This window comes from Rattus norvegicus, chromosome 7 (assembly GCF_036323735.1).
Source record: "Rattus norvegicus strain BN/NHsdMcwi chromosome 7, GRCr8, whole genome shotgun sequence".
Lineage (NCBI taxonomy): Eukaryota > Metazoa > Chordata > Mammalia > Rodentia > Muridae > Rattus > Rattus norvegicus.
In genome coordinates, this window is record NC_086025.1 from 15,016,263 (window position 1) to 15,033,856 (window position 17,594).

The window sequence follows — 17,594 nt, forward strand, 5'->3', positions numbered from 1 at the left end:
AGGGGGAGATGTGCTATGTGCGATTCAGGGAATGGTGCCAGAGGTGGTGAGATCTAAGTCATTTAAAGTCCAGATGATTATCACAAGTCCCAAGTTCTGAATGCTGGAAATGGGGCTACAGGACTGCAGGACTGTGTGTGTGTGTGTGTGTGTGTGTGTGTGTGTGTGTGTGTCTGTGTGTGTCTGTGTGTGTCTGTGTGTGTCTGTGTGTGTCTATGTGTATGTTTGTGTGTCTTTGTGTGTGTGTGAGTGTCTGTGTGTATGTGTGTGTGTCTTCGTGTGTGTATGTGTGTCTGTGTGTGTGGGTCTGTGTCTGGGTGTGTGTCTATGTGTGTGTGTGTGTGTGTGTGTGTCTGCCTCAGTGTGTGTCTGCATCTGTGTGTGTGCGTGTGTCTGTGTCTATGTGTGTGTCTATGTATGTCTATGTGTATGTCTATGTGTATGTCTCTGTCTTTATGTCTGTCTATATGTGAGTGTGTCTGTGTCTGTGTATATGTGTGGTTTTCTCCTGATATTTTTTTTCCTATTCCTGCTTTGGTGCCTTGAGGAATTGCACAAACCAAGTCACTTGTATGGAGGTCAGAGGATAACTTAGGTGTTATTATCCTTCCATTGTGTGGGTGCCAAGAAATGAATTCAGTTCATCAGACTATAGCAGCAGGTGACTTTACTCTCTGAATCATCTCTGAGCAATGCCTCATGCAATTTTTTTAATTTGAAAATGATAGACAGCAATCAAGACACCTGACATCGTTTCCTGACCACAATTTACATATGCATGTGTATTCACAGGTGCCACTCAGGCTGACAATCTGAGTTTGATCCCCAGGACCCACACAGTGAAAGGAAAGAATTAAATCCTACAAGTTGTCCTCTGACTTCTGTGTGGACATATCACAGCACATGGGCAGATTCACAAAATAAATAAATGTAAACATAATTTTAAAAGTAAGGTAGAGAGTGAATAAGGAAGAAACTGACATCAATATTTGGCCTTCATATCCACACATGCACCCATGTGCACACACACACACACACATATGCACCCATGTGCACACACACTCACACACACACACACTCACACACACACACTCACACACATAAGCACTAATTGCCCTGAGTTGATCATGACACAGTATATAATATATACATGCATCAAATTACCATACCGTAACGCATAAGCATGTATGATTATTGCCGTGCCAATTAAATATTAAAAGCAGAAGTGCATGAGGTATTTCTCAGTGGTTAGAGCACTTGCTTTGCACATGAGATCCATCCTCATCATTGTTAATAGACAAATGAATAGTCAAGGGGGATTTTTACAGATTTAAAAACAGAACCTGACAGATGGCTCCTAAAGCAAAGTGCCTGCCACACCTGCATGGAGATCCACCAGACTTTCCAGCACTCATAAAAAAAAAATCTGGGTATAACGTTTGGAACCCCAGTACCGGGGAGGTGGAAAGAGACGGATCCCTGGCCTCCAGTCTAGACAATCAATGAGATCCAAGTTCAGTGAGCACCCTGTCTCAAAAACTAAGGTGGAAGGACTAGAGAAATAACTCATGAGTTAAGAGCACTTGCTGCTCTCGCAGAGGACCCAGGTGAAGTTCACAGTACCCACAAGGTGGCTCACACAATCACCTGCAACACCCGTTCCAGGGGATCTGATGACCTCCACCGGCACTTCATGTCCATGGTATGTGGACATACACTAGGCACCCACATAAAACAAACAAACACAGACAGACACACACACATTAGAGAGAGAGAGAGAGAGAGAGAGAGAGAGAGACAGAGAGAGAGACAGAGAGAGAGACAGAGACAGAGAGAGACAGAGAGAGAGAGAGAGACAGAGAGAGAGAGAGAGAGAGAGAGAGAGAGAGAGAGAGAGAGAGAGAGAGAGCGCCTAGTCTTTAGTGGATAAACCACCTCTCAGTGGCAGGTGGTCTTGGGGTGTATAACAAAGAAAAATGAGCAAATTAGAAAGCAGTGACTCCCCTCAGTGATGGAGTGTAACCTGAAATTTGGAAGCTAAAATAAACCCTTTCTTCTCCAGGTTGCTTTTGGTTCCAGTGTTTCATCACAGCAATAGAAACTCTCAGCTAAGTAACATCAAATAGAACATGGAAACAATGTAATATCTGGAAGATGGAGGTAGGGCAGTGAGTACTGTCTTCTGGATATGTTACACATGTAATTGTGAAACAGCCCTGGGGCTAGACTAGACTGGGCCTGTTATCTGTGAAGTACAAAGTGGGGAGAGGCCCACGGGGATGTACTTCATCCTGCTGAACGTTTTCATATATTGGTAGATTCTGGGGAAGTGGCAGTCATTGTTGTCAGGTGTGTACTCACTGTGAACTCACACAGCTCTAATGTATACTTCAAAACCCATGGTGAAACAAACGGCTAATCTCAGTGGGCCACAGGACACAACGAAAAGGCAGTGTTGCGGTGGGACTTGCAAGGAAGAGGGGCTACTAGGTTACACGAGTAGGGGAGAGAAAAGAGCCGGTGAGGATTAGCAACCAACATGCATTGTGGACATGGAGCAAACTGTCTGAAGAACAACTTAATAAAATTGCTCTTTAAAAAAAAAAAGAAATATTGGGGCTGGAGAGATGCTTCAGTGGCTAGAGGAACTACTACTCTTACAGAGGACCCAGGTTTGGGTCCCAGTACCCATGTGACACCTAATACCAGTCTCTAACTCTGGCTCCTGGAGATCTAACACCCACTTTTGGCCTCTCAGGATACCAGGCACACTTACATAAATGCAGGCAAAATTTTCATCCTCATAAAATAAAAATAAATGAATGTTTTTTCCCAACAGATAGAGGAGGAAAATATTCAACACAATTAACATTTTCTGCAGCAGTATCTTTTATATAGAGATGTTTCTAATCAAAACCAAGAACTAGCAATGAAGCACGCTTAAGGCCTTTTTCCTCTCCCAGCTATAAACCTTCAGTTTTCTAGGAACCTCACCAGAAACATCATTTTCAGTAAAAGACATGTCTTAACCCACTTGTGAAAGTCACACTTGTGAGCAAGAACATAACCCTATCCAAAACACTACTCATAACGTAATTTCTTGAAAAAGAAGAGTAATAAAGTTGCCTATCAACCCTTTGACATGGACATTGAAAACCACCAAAGTCATAAGTATGGCTACTGCTAAAACACATGAGTTCAACTCTCCCTTGAGAAGCTCCATCCAAACTTGGGTCCTAAACAAAACACCTCTCTTTTCTTTTCTTTTCTTTTCTTTTCTTTTCTTTTCTTTTCTTTTCTTTCTTTCTTTCTTTTTTCCTTCCTTCCTTTCTTTCTTTCATCCAGGGTTTTCTGTTTGTGTGAATTTTTTATTTTTCTTTTTGTTTTTTGAGACAAGAATCTCATTTTCACCTGAGTGGAGGTCTGTAAAAAGAATGTTTTGTGGCAAGGAACAGCATGGAGCTGTATCTCTGGCCACTGGTGCTGACAATCCCAACACTTAAGAAGCTAAAACAAGCTGTCTGCGCCCAGAGCTGACCCTGTGCCACAGCTCACTGTACCCATCCCAGATCCCGCCTTGGAGACAGCTGGTCTCCCAGGAGTGCTGACACACAGGCTTACAGGAGGATCAAGTCACTGTTAGAGACAGCAAGATCAGCTAACATTACAGATAACCAGGTGGTGAGAGGTAAGTGTATGAACCCAAGCAACAGAAACCAAGGCCACTTAGCATCATCAGAACCCAGTTCTCCTACCATAGCAAGTCCTGGATACCCCCAACACACCGGAAAAGCAAGATTCTGACTTGAAATCACAACTCACGATGATGTTAGAAGACCTTAAGAAGGACAAAAAGTAACTCTCTTAAAGAAATACAGGACAACAGAGGAAAACAGGTAGAAGCCTTTAAAAAGGGAACACAAAAATCCTATAAAGAATTACAGGAAAGCACAACCAAATGGGTGAAGAAATTGAACAAAATCATCCAGGATCTAAACATGGAAATAGAAACAATAAAGAAATCACAAAGGGGGGTTGGGGATTTAGCTCAATGGTACAGCGCTTGCCTAGCAAGCACAAGGCTCTGGGTTAGGTCCCCAGCTCCGAAAAAAAGAAAAGAAAAAAAAAAAGAAATCACAAAGGGAGACAACCCTGGAGATACAAAACCTAGGAAAGATATCAGGAGTCATAGATGCAAGCATCACCAACAGAATACAAGAGATAGAAGAGAGAATCTCAGGTGCAGAAAAATTAACACAACAGTCAAAGAAAATGCAAAATGCAAAAAGATCCTAACCTAAAACATCCAGGAAATCCAGGACACAATGAGAAGATCAAACCTAAGGATAGTAGATATAGAAGAGAACTAAGATTCCCAATTTAACAGGCCAGTGAATATCTTCAACAAAATTATAGAAGAAAACTTCCCTAACCTAAAGGAAGAGATGCCCATAAACATACAAGAAGCCTATAGAACTCCAAATAGATTGGGCCAGAAAAGAAATTCCTCCCATCACATAATAGTCAAAACGCCAAATGCACAAAACAAAGAAATTTAAAAGCAGTAAGTGAAAAAGGTCAAGTAACATATAAAGGCAGACCTATCAGAATTACACCAGACTTCTCACCAGAGACTATGAAAGCCAGAAGACCCTGGGCAGATGTCATACAGACCCTAAGAGAACACAAATGCCAGCCCAGGCTGCTATATCCAGCAAAACTGTCAATTACCATAGATGGAGAAACCAAGATATTCCATGTGAAAACCAAATTTACCCACTATCTTTCCACAAATCCAGCCCTACAAAAGATAATAGATAGAAAACTCCAACACAAGAAGGAAAACTATACCCCAGAAAAAGCAAGAAAGTAATCTTCTGCATATTGACAAAATGCAGGGTCCTATTCATGTATCTAGTCTGTTAGTCTATGTCTTTTTATTGGGGAATTGAGTCATTGATGTTGAGATATTATTAGATTGTTGTTTACTGTTGGAATTTACTTTTGTTGGAATTATGGAATTATGTTTGTGTGGCTATCTTTTGGGGTAGTTGCAAGAAAATTACTTTTCATTTCTGTTAATTTGGATACTGTCTTCATGCCCTCTTGTTAGTCTAGCTAAGGGTTTATCCATCTTGTTGATGTCCATAAAGAACCAACTCCTGGTTTTGTTGATTTTTTTTTGTGTAGTTTTTGTTTGTTTCTACTTGGTTGATATCAGCCCGAGTTTGATTATTTCCTGCCATCTACTCCTCTTGGGTGTATTTGCTTCTTTTTCTTCTAGAGCTTTCAGATGTGCTGTCAAGCTGCTAGTGTAGGGTATCTCCAGTTTCTTTTTGGAGGCACTCAGAGCTATGAGTTTTCCTTTTGCACTGCTCTCATTGTATCCCATAAGTTTGGGTATGTTTTGTCTTCATTTTCATTAAATTCTAAAAAAGTCTTTAATTTTATTCTTTATTTCTTCCTTGACCAAGTTATAATTGAGTAGAGCATTTTTCAGTTTCCATATATATTTTGGCCTGTCGTTTTTGTTGTTATTGAAGACCAGCCTTAGTTTGTGGTGATCTGATAGGATGCATGGGATTATTTCGATCTTCTTGTATCTGTTGAGGCCTGTTTTGTGACCGATTATATATATGGTCAGTTTTGGAGAATGTACCATGAGGTGCTGAGAAGACGGTATATTCTTTTGTTTTAGGATGGAATGTTCTATAAATATCCGTTAAATTTATTTCTTTCATACTTTCTGTTAGCTTCTCTGTGTCTCTGTTTAATTTCTGTTTCCATGACCTGTCCATTGCTGAGAGTGGGGTGTTGAAGTCTCCCACTATTATTGTGTGAGGTTTAAGCTTTAATAAGACTTCTTTTATGAATCTGGGTGCCCTTGCATTTGGAGCATAGATATTCAGAATTGAGAGTTCATCTTGGTGGATTTTTTTCTTTGATGAATATAAAGTGTCCTTCCTATCTTTTTGGATAACTTTTGGTTGAAAGTTGATTTTATTTGATATTAGAATGGCTACTCCAACTTGCTTCCATTTGCTTGGAAAAATTTTTCCCCAATTCATTCTATGTGGCCACAATTTATACTTATACCAAAACCACACAAAGACCCAACAAAGAAAGGGAACTTCAGACCAATTTCCCTTATGAATATTGATACCAAAATACTTAATGAGATTCTCACAAACCGAATCCAAGAACACATCAAAACAATCATCCATCATGATCAAGTAGGCTTCATCCCAGGGATGCAGGGATGGTTCAATATAAGGACAATCCATCGACATAATTCACTACATAAACAAACTGAAAGAAAAAAACCACATGCACATGTTCCACCGTGTTCATAGCAGCCTGACTTATAATAGCCAGAAGCTGGAAAGAACCCAGATGCCCTTCAACAGAGGAATGGATACAGAAAATGTGGTACATCTACACAATGGAATATTACTCAGCTATCAAAAACAATGACTTTATGAAATTCATAGGCAAATGGTTGGAACTAGAAAATGTCTTGAGTGAGTTAAGCCAATCACAAAAAAACACACATGGTATGCACTCACTGATAAGTGGCTATTAGCCCAAAAGCTCAGAATACCCAAGATACAATTCACAGACCACATGAAGCTCAAGAAGAAGAAAGACCCAAGTATGAGTGCTTCAGTCCAGAATTCTTAGAAGGCAGAACAAAATACTCACAGGAGGATATACAGAGACAAAATTTGAAGCAGAAACTGAAGGGAAGGCCATCCTGAGACTGCCCCACCTGGAGATCCATCCCATACTCAGACACCAAACCTAGACACTATTATGGTTGCCAAGAGGTGCATGCTGACAGGAGCCTGATATAGCTGTCTCCTGAGAGGCTCTGCCAGAGCCTGACAAACACAGAAGCAGATGCTCGCAGCCAACCACTAGACTGAGAACGTGGTCCCCACTGGAGGAGTTAGAGAAAGGATTGAAGGAGCTGTATTGGTTTGCAACCCCATAAGAACAACAACAATATCAAGAACCAGACACCCCAGAGCTTCCAGTGACTAAACCACTATCCCAATGAGTGCACATGGAGGGACCCATGGCTCCAGGTGCATATGTACCAGAGGATGACCTTGTCCGGCATCAATGAGAGGAGAAGCCCTTGGTCCTGTCAAGGCTTGATGGACCAGTGTAGGGGAATGTCAGGGCGGGGAGGGGGGAAGGGGTGGGTGAGGGAGCACCCTCATAGGAGCAGGGGAAGGGGAGATGGGATAGCAGGTTTGCGGAGGGAAAACTGGGAAAGGGGGAAACATTTAAAATGTAAATTAAAAAATATCCAATAAAAAAAAAAAGGGGAAGCTGAAACAGGACAAGATCTGCCCAGACTCAAAAGGAGGCAATAAGAGGTAGAAGAAGAAAAAGACAGGAGGAAAGACAAAAGGACGTGGAGGAAAAGGAGGAAGAGGCAGATGAGGAAGAGGCAGCCCTGGCCCTGTTCCCTCTCACCTTCTCCCCAGATTCCCTGCTTTATATCCAATAACAACAGCAACGATGGCAGCCACCACACCACAGGCTAGGGATAGTCAGTCCTGCATTCCTCTCAGTTTCCCTGAGTTTTTCTAGAATGTTGCCTGGATTCAGGGGGAGTAAAGCCAGGACTGATCAAATCCCCAGGGTTTCCTCTCTTCCTTCTTTTCCAAAACAAAGATGCTGCAAATATGCGGAGGTGCACAGACTAAAGGAAGCTGGTTTGGGGGCAAGCCAAGAAGACCAGGCACTGTGTTTACTTTCAAAAGAGTGGGACCATCTGCAGTCACCCACTGTGACCCCATACTGGGGAAGGAGAGAGGAGCTAGGAGAAATCAAATATTTCTCTGCTGAGCTAACCCCTGGATCTTATCCCAGGGGACTCCACAGTCTTCCCGAAAGACTCGGGACATCCTCCACCCCCACCTCAGATCAAAAGACGTGATCCAAGGGCTGCAGCCAAACTCCAGTCCGGGACCTTCCTCTCTGTCTCCATTAGCCCCTTCTTCGTCAGCCCAGACTCCTTTCAGTTTGGCCTGACCCTGCACAGTCTTTCCCTGACTTCCTAATTTGGCCTGTCCAAAGTTTGCAACCCGAATGGGCCACCACAGAGAGAACTACAGGAAGCCAGCCTTGTTCTCAGTGCCCAGGTTCTCAGAGGAGAGTAACCAAGGAGAAACCTTTGATGTTTGGCCAGAAGTCTCTGCCTCCTTGAAATTCCATATTCAAGCGTTACCCTTTGTGCTAAGATACCACTTCCAGTATTACTTGCAAAAATCCTCAGTGCCCTTAAAAGATGATTCCAAAAGGTTGGGGGTTGGTATCGAAGTGTAAATTGGAGAGCTGTGCAAAGCATGGGAATGTGTTCAAGGCTCTGGCAAGGTCTATATAGGATAGCACTATGTGTTCTTTTAACCGCAGTTCCATGGAACAATGCCCCGAACGGCCATGGCCCCAACTAATTGCATATCATGTGGGCCCATAGGGGAGACCCAGATCCATTCGACTATACCTGGTCAAAATCATCCCCTGCCTCTTCCTCATCCTTATTGCTGTCATTTGGCCTATGTACTCGGACACCTTCTGCTTATCCACAATGGCATTTGCCAACAAATTCTGACCAGACATGCAAACTTCCCAACCTGACACTCACCTGAGACCCTGCAGAGACTATGAGATCCACAGTGTTCTAGTTCATTTCATTGTTGTGTTTTGTGTGTCGGGCGGGGTGGGGGGGTTATTGCTTTTTTTATTTATTTTTGCTCTTTAATGATGTGCTTGTGCAAGCCCATAGGTGCATGTGCATGTGCATGTGTATGGTGTGAGCACTTGAGTGCAGCTGGCTACAGAGGCCAGAAAAGGATGCTAGATCCTCTGGTGACAATTAAAGGCAGTTGTGAGTCACTACTTGGTGTACAACCACACCAAGCCATTAGGCTTATTTTCCATATAAGAAACTATAGAGAAATTAAATTATAGAAAAAGTAGTATTCAAGCCCACAACCTGCAGTTTCATCGGCTGTGACAAAATATCTGACAGAAGCAATTTAGGGAGGAAAGGTTTGTTTTGACTCGTGGTTTCAAGGGGTGCAGTCCATCACAGCATCAGGAACATGAGGCAGCCAATCCTCTTCCACTGGAAGATCAGAAAGCAGAAGCCTCTGGCCAGAACCAGAAGTAGATAACACCTTTGAGGCCTACCCAGCGACCTACCTCTACAAACTAAGCTTGGTCCCAAAGATTCCACAATCTCTTAAAACAGTCCCACGAGCTAGGGACCAAGTGTTCACAGGAGACGATGGGGGACGTCTCACATTCGAACCATAAGAGCAAATGAAATCTTCATACACAGATCTTATATTTAAGATAAAGTCTTGTATAGCTCAGGCTGGCCTCAAACTTGCTATATATCCCAGGATGACCTTGAACTACTTATTCCCTTGCCTTTCTACCTCTAGAGTTTCAGAACCATTAATGTGTAAACCACATTTGGTTTATGCTGTGATAGAGACAGAACCCAGGGCTTTATCCATGCCAGAAAAGAACACTCGACCCACTGAGATAAAGCCTGAGTCTGGAGAATGAAATCCTCTTTGTAAAATGTCACCCACTTGAGGGCCAACTTATAGGGGCTAGATGAAAGAAAAGACCCAAGGGGGGGGGTTGGGATGAAGAGGAGGGGTGCACATGTGGTGGGCATGAAGTATCTTCTACTACCACTCTTAGTCTATCTTTATTTGTGTGTGTGTGTGTGTGTGTGTGTGTGTGTGTGTGTGTGAGAGAGAGAGAGAGAGAGTGCGTGCGTGCGCACGCGCGCGGGCATACAGCTATCCTTAGAGGCCAGAACACTGGATCCCCTGAAACTGGAACTACAGGTAATTGTGAGCTCCCTGATGAGGATACTGGGAATCAAATCTGACATCCCCGCAAGACTAGCAAGCCCTCTTAACTGCTGAGCCATCCCTTTAGCCCTGCCTTAGTTTTAAGAAACAGGGTCTGTCATTGAAGCCAGAGCTCACCAATCGGTTAGAATGGCTGGCTATAAATTTCAGGGATCCATTATCTCTGCCCCCCACCCTGCCTCCCTTACATCGGGGTCACAAATATGTGCAAGCATGTCCCAGCTTCTATGTGCCAAGGAACCTGCCAAATCCTGCTCCCCATGCTTGCACACTTAAGTCCCTTACCAATTCAGTCATGTCCTCAGGCCATGAAAAGTTCTTTTCAGAGACCGTTACTCACAGGAAGACTGGGACTCTTGACTGTGCTGCAGAAAATTCCAGGGACCAGATCTGGTGGTGTGCACTGTAACCCCTGAATGCAGGGGAGGCAGAAGTGGATGGATCTCTGAACTTGAGTCCAGCCTGACTTATAGTGAGTTACAGGACAGCCAGGGCTACACAATGAGACTCTGTCTCAAAACAAAACAAAACAAAAACAAAACAAAACAAAACAAAAAACCAACACCAGCAACAAAATATTCAGGACAAGCCAGTATGAAGCACAGTTGAAGTTTATTAGGAAGAGGGCTTAACCCAAACTTAAGTACAGGCTGCTCAGGAAAAGGGTTCGCCGTATCTAATATGGATGTAAATTTCTCAAGGGAGAGTCATTCGAGTGTCTTAACATGAGCCACATAAACAATTTCAGTGGCTCAAAAGTTGCACTGCAGCTTTACAGTTCCAGCTATAAGAATTTATCCCCGTTCCCCTCACTTTTTTTGACGAATGAGATTGTAGGGTAGCTCTAAGGTGCCTGGGACAGTATTTAAAATGAAACCCTGGGTCACAGGGTTGCACAAAGGGGTTAAGATTTGTCCTTTCCTGTATATGGGGGTGTTTATAAGATTCCTAGAAAAACCGAAGGTTTACAGCAGGGAAAGGAAATGCTAGATACACTTGAGCCTTAAGCGTGCCTCACACTACTTTGATATTCCTCTCTGAAACATCTCTATATAAAAGCAGTATTTATATAAACAAATGATGGGAATCTTTCCAAGTCTGTATGAACACAAATGTGCAGGTCAGAGGTCCACATCAAGTATCTTCTTTAGTCATTCTTTACATTATTTATTTATTAATTTATTTTTGAGACAGGGTTTCTCTACATAGCCCTGACATCCAGGAACTCACTATGTAGACCAGGCCAGCTTTGAACACACAGAAAGCCACCTGCCTCTGCCTCTCAGCTGCTAAGATTCAAAGCATACATCATCACACACAACCTTCTACAAACTTTTTAAAGATACAGTTTATGTGCATGAATGTTTTTGCCTGCATGTATGTATGCGTACCACAAGCATTCCTGGAACTCGCAGAAGCCATAACAAACATCAAATCCCCTAGCACTGAAATTACAGATGGTTGTGAGTCATCATTTGGGTATCAGGAACCAAGTCTGAGTCTTCTGCAAGAACAGTTAAGTGTTCTTACATTTTTTTTTTTTGAGTCTCATGTATCCCACGCCTGCCTCAAACTCGTTACAGAGCTGATGATCCTGATTGAACGTTTTAAATTCTTACATTCATGTAGTGTGTGTGTGTGTGTGTGTGTGTGTGTGTGTGTGTGTGTGTATAAATATGTGGAGATTAGAGGACAACTTCCAGAAATTGTTTCTCTCCTCCCCTTGATGTGGGTTCTGGGGTTAAAATTCAAGTTACGTTTAGCAGCAAGCCCCTTTCCACAGTGAGCCACCTCACAGGCTCACGACCTTGAGCATCTAGTTCTGCCTTCATCTCCCAGAGATGGGATGCTTCGCAGCTGTGAACAGTTACGCCCAGTTGTATGCACTGCTGGAAATCAAACCCAGATAGTGCTGCATGCTGAGGAACACGTTCTACTAATAGAACGTAGACTGTCTATGGTTACTTTGTGAGACAGAGTATCTCCTTGAACCTGGAATTCACTAATTGAACTATAGTGCTGTCCAGTGAGCCCCGAGAATCCTCCTGTCTCTGCCTCCCCACATGGGGACTGGATCTTAGGTGCCCAACACTGCACTTGGCTTTTTAAATATTAAGTGCTTGAGCCAAACTCAAGTGTGATTAGTCTTTCAATATATATTAATGTCGTAAGTTCTGTTCCTCTAGAGAGCCTGGCTAACATAAGACTTCTTGCCTAAGCTCTGTGAATATTCTATGCTGCTAGAATATCCTCTAAATCGGGTGGAAGTGTTGGTGTTGGTTTGTTTTTATTCACATGATCATTTAGTACATAGTTTGGTCTCCAGATTTAAGAGGCCTCTAAGCCATCTGGGAAAAACACCTGGCAAATGGTCTAGAAGGACATATCATTAGAAAGGAGGTCATCCCTCACCAACTCAGTTCCAGAGACCTCTGGGACTCCCTCCTACCCTGAGGGGAGCGTCTGCAGCACCTGATGTCACCTTCCTTGGGTCTGGGTGACTAGTTGTTCTTTTCTGGTTGTTTATCACTCGAGAAATGTGTGACCATAGCAATTTGTCACCCTTGGGGTGCCACTGCTTCTCCATGTGAGAAATAGGCAGTGACTACTGCACAAGGTGGGTGTGAAGGGAAAACCGGCCTCAAGGCTAGGGAGATGGCTGCATTAAACATGAGGCCCTGTAGTTCAGTCATAGCACACATGCAAAAAAAGCCAGGTAAGGAGCTACATACTTATAATCCAGGCACTATGGAGCAAAGACAGGAGAATTCCCTGGGGCTCACTGGCCTGACAGTCTAGCCCTAATCAATGTGCCTCAAGTCCCAATGATAGGAACCATGTCATAAATGTAGCACATGCCTGTCATCCTAGCACTTGGGAGATGGAGGCTAGAGAAACAAGATTTTAAAACCAACATAAGCTACACAGAGAGTTTGAAGCCAGCCTGAAATACATAAGAACTTGTCTTTAAAATATCAAAAGATATGCTGGGTGGTGGTGGCCTTTAATCCCAGCACTCAGGAGGCAGAGGAAAGCAGAGGTCAGCCTGGTCTACAGAACAAGTTCAAGAACAGCCAGAACTACACAGAGAAACCCTGTCCCAAGAAAGACAAAACAAAATCAAAATATATGGGACTGGAGAGATGGTTCAGCAGCTAAAATGTCTTGCAGAGGGCCTGAGCTCACTTCCCAGGCTTATGGTCCAAGGGGAGGCAACACCTCTGACCTCTATGGGCGGCACCTACCTGCACACATGTACATATACACTCATAACCACATACACATAATTTAACGTAAATCCTTTTTTTTAAAAAAAAATAACAATTAAAAAAGTGGAGAAGAAGGAGACCAAAGGTTAACCTCTGTCCTCCATCTGTACCCACACACAATTGAGTGAGTGTAGACACACACACATACACAAACTACACATGCACACACAAAGATAAGGCTCGACATATTGTTATTAACTACCCCTTTTGCCATATTCCAAAGTCCTAAAGTAACAATAGGATTCCACTGCACCCTAAGTGGCAGACCTGCAGTGTGATCTCTTAGAATTCTAAACATTCACTGTAAATTACATCTTCCCCTAAAAGAGCTTTTAAAAGTCAGTCCAAGCTGACTTAAAACACTATTGGTCACATAAGCTTTGCCCTTACTGATCCTTGTCCTAGAACAAATCATTAACATTCAAAGTGCATCGGCAGGACTCGGTGGTCCAGGGTGTCTTCCTGCTCTTGGGAGGTAGAGTCAAAGGGTTCTGGAGTTCAAGGTCATCCTCAACTAAACAACATATTCAAAGCCAGCCTGGGTTATATGAGACTATGTCTCAAAAAACAAAACTAAATAAACAAAAGCACCGTGTCACCACTCTGCCTTCTATCAGCTCATTCTTTCAATTATTATTTATTCAACACTCTATAAGATTCTAGGGGATATTCCTGCGAACCCCAGAGATGAGAAAAACTACATTCCCTTATACATACACATAAGGGTAGTTCTGGCCTCTCATCAAGGAGACCTCTTTGCAACAGACAGAGGATATTACAGAAAATCACAAAGGATCAAAAGGCAGTTGTCAAGCCCAGGGTGGATATATTTACAAAACACTCCCACACAAAGGCTCAAAGAAGAAGGGGCAAAAGGATAGTAAAAGTCAGAACGTCAGGAAGTTTGCTATAAGACTGTTACATTGGTAAAATCTCACAAGCATGACTGCCTAGACACAATTTGAACAGGGAATAACACAGAAGGGGGAAATCCCAAACAAAGAACTACAGGCAACTAAAGAATGCCGAGAAAGGGAGAAATGGTCTTCCCCAGGGAAGGGCACACCAACTGGTTATCCAACACCAAATGGTTAAACATTCCCAAAGGAGGTTGAATTATTAACATAATCATACATACATCTATACATACATACACATACATATACTTTCTTTACTTATCCTCAGAAAGTAAAAGAGGGAAAAGAGGCCATGAATTTGAAAGACCTGGGTAGGGGGTACATGGAAGATGTTGGGAGAAGGTAAGGAAAGGGAGAAATAATGTAATTTTATTATAACCCCCCAAATAAAAAATTTGAAAATAAATAAATGGAAGACAAAAGATCCTTCCCTCATGAACTGGTCTTTTGGTGGACAAGATGGATTATCAATAAAAACAAACAAGCATTTTCTGAAGTAGACTAGACAGTGACTTCTGGCAGGAGTAAAATAAACCAGGAAACGGGAAAAGGGACGTGGGAGGGTGTGACATTGAAGTGTGAGGTCAGGACAGGCTTGCAGAAGATGATGTTTGGGTTGAGACTGGAAAGACAAAATCGGCTTGATACAGACTTGATACTCACTCGTATTCCAACAAGAATGAGCAGGCAATGGGAAGAGCAGGCTCAAAGGCCCTGAGGCAGAGTCTATATCTTCAGTGGAATGGGCCCTTGCTCCTGGTCTTCACAATACTAGGGAGGACACCTGGCACAAATTAGTCATCAATAAAGATGGGGTGAATGAATAAAAGCTCAGCTGTGGTTTTCTGGAACAGCCTGCTGGGAGCTGAAAGAACGATGGCCCTGGGGCCACGGTCTCCTTCACTGGCTGTTTTTATGCTTGTAGGAGGCCTCCTTTTCCTGTTGACTACAACTGTACTGATCTTAAATCCCACCCCATTCAAGCTCTATGCTGTGTAACCCTTGTCTCAGGTGCTCAAGAGGATGAGGAAGGAGGAACGGTTGAGCACAGAACTTCCCAGCCAACACGGGCAACACAATGAGACCCAACTATTCAAAAATAGATAGACAGGGTTTGAAAGATAGCAGAGTAGCTAAGAACACTGGTTGTTCTTCAGAGGACACGGAGTCTGGTCCCCAGAACCCATATGGCACCTCATAACGTTCTGTAACTCCAGTTTCTGGTGCCCTCGTCTGGCCTCCCAGACACTGTATGCACATGGTATGCAGCCATAAAAGCAGGCAGAACCTGTGAAATAAAAATAAATATCTTTAAAAGATGAATAAATCAAATTAAAAGTCCAGGAAGATGGTTCAGCAGATAAAGCACTTGGGCAAACACAAGAATCTGAGCTCAGGGTTTTGGCTTTTCTTGAGTGATACCCCATCTCTTCTGCTGGAGTCTTTTTCTCTGTGTGTCTTTCTGTGTATTTCCTCAGCCCTAATTTTAAAAAAAGTGCTTCTCTCTCTCTCTCTCTCTCTCTCTCTCTCTCTCACACACACACACACACACACACACACACACACACACACACACACACACTAAACCAACCACTAGAAACTTTATTTCAGACTATCTGGACCCATGTAAAAGCCAGATAGACATGGGCGCAGGCAGGGAATCTCTAGGGCAATCTGGCTAGCTAGACTAAGTGAACCAAAGAGCTTCTGGAGACCTGCCTCAGTAAATAAATTAAAAAGAAATCCATCAATCTCTATCCTCTACATGCACCCCTCCAACACATGTACCCACATCACATGCACATAGAGACACAAAATACAAATAATTAAGTTAAAAAACATATAAAACCAAAAGTCCCAGGGGAACTTACTGAGGATAAAGCATCATGTCCGCTCCCACCACCCTCCAATTGCTGAGTCCAACATGGTGGGAAAAGGAGGCTCCCCTCTCCCCCACAGAAAACCCTCTGGGACTACCTTGGAAGGAGGTGCTGTGGATGGGGGAAAAAGCCAAGGTTTACATATTAATTGAGGGATGCAGTTTCAAAGCTGGTAAATAGCAGGACCTGGAATTACCTCATTTGAAGCCACTCAGCTCCAAATGTTCCTAAAAATACTCTCATTGTGAGTGTGGAAGTCATCCCTAGACCTGGGACAGGTACCTGGAGCCTCAGCACAAGTACAGCCTGAGAAAGCAAAAGTAGGTGCCTCGGGGCAGAAAAGGGCCCAAGGGGCAGTACAGTTAGTAAAGGCCAGGGATGGATGTGGGTTCTAGGGATTGCAGAATGTAAAAGTTAACAGTCCCTCTGGTCTGGCCTGGTGTCCAGAGAAGCTGGGTCAGTGTAGGAGGGTTCGGGCACCACTGGAATTTTTCGTACAGTGCACGCTGTATGCATGAGCCCTTAACATGTCACTTTCAAGTTCAAGACTAAGTTCAGAGTAGAGACAGAGAACTACCTGTATCCCTAGCTGAACTCTGCACAGATCGAATGTTTGTGGTTGAAACTCCCCTGCTCCCTCCCACAACCAACCCTCTTCCTCTGCTGCTCCCTACAAAGGCTATCATTACCCCATTTCTTAGGATAAACAAACCTAGAATCAGAATCGGTCAAGGCCAAGGCTAAAGCTCTCTCTGGGGGCCAAGCTTGGAACTCTGAGACCTGGGGTAATGGGGTAGAACACTGCTATAATCAGGCCTGGGATGAAGCTGACTGGAATTACATCCTTGCTCCACTGCACTGGTCATCTCCTTCGTGTACAAACGTTAAATAGATTTAAACAGTGTCCCAAAGATGATCATGACTTCCCTGGATGGCCTTAGTTTTCACATCTGCAAAATGGGACTGGCCAGGTCCACTTCACTGCTAGAGAGTTAAAGCAGTGAACTCGAAGGCAGAACCAAAGCAGATCAAAGCCCACAGACGGGGAGCTTTGTGAAGGCTGGGACCCAACTGAGATTTATTCACTCACCCTCAGGCACCGTGCCTGGCACACGGGGAGGCGCCCAATAAATGTTTGCTTGAGCAAGGACCAGCCCTCAATAAATAACAGCTGTTGTTGTCTCGGCTAATGGAGGCAAGGAATTGGGCTCTCCTTGTCCCATCCCCCTCGCTACCCTCCAACTCAATTCTGCCCCTTTCTCTAAGCCCCCATCTCCTCCACCTCCTTTTATTCAAACTTTCCTCCCCAAACCATCTCCCACCCATCCCCCTACTGTGTGCGTCCACTCCTCCCCCACTCTCCACCTCGGTCCCCTCACACACGCATACTCGCCTTCTATCCCCTCCCCCAACCTCTCCCCACAAACCTTCTCCAACTCCCATCCCAACCCCCACCCCAAGTTCCTCCCCAGCATCTCCACCCACACGGGCGCCCTTCGCGAGGCGGGGTAATCCGGGCTCCGGGGTCTTTGGCTTGCGTCCAACCTGAGGCCCTGGGCGGCGGCGGCGGCAGCAGCCGCGGCGGCGGGCGGAGTTTGGGGTTTTTTTTTATAACCTTGG

General features: G+C 43.8%; 1 long non-coding RNA gene across 6 annotated transcripts in view; it reads right to left on the bottom strand.

Moving 5' to 3' along the window:
- Positions 1-17,593, bottom strand: part of LOC102549242 (uncharacterized) — a 34,601-nt gene extending 17,008 nt beyond the window's left edge. For 3 of the 6 annotated variants that reach the window (XR_010053580.1, XR_010053579.1, XR_355287.5), the window contains exons 1-2: positions 17,460-17,593; positions 15,289-15,382 (exon numbers count right to left, since the gene is read on the bottom strand). This is a non-coding gene — a long non-coding RNA (uncharacterized LOC102549242). Of the gene's footprint in view, positions 1-7,485; positions 17,334-17,459 lie in introns of those variants that run through there. The other 3 variants (XR_010053583.1, XR_010053582.1, XR_010053581.1) reach the window with 2 other exon arrangements.
- Between the last annotated feature and the right edge of the window lies 1 nt (position 17,594).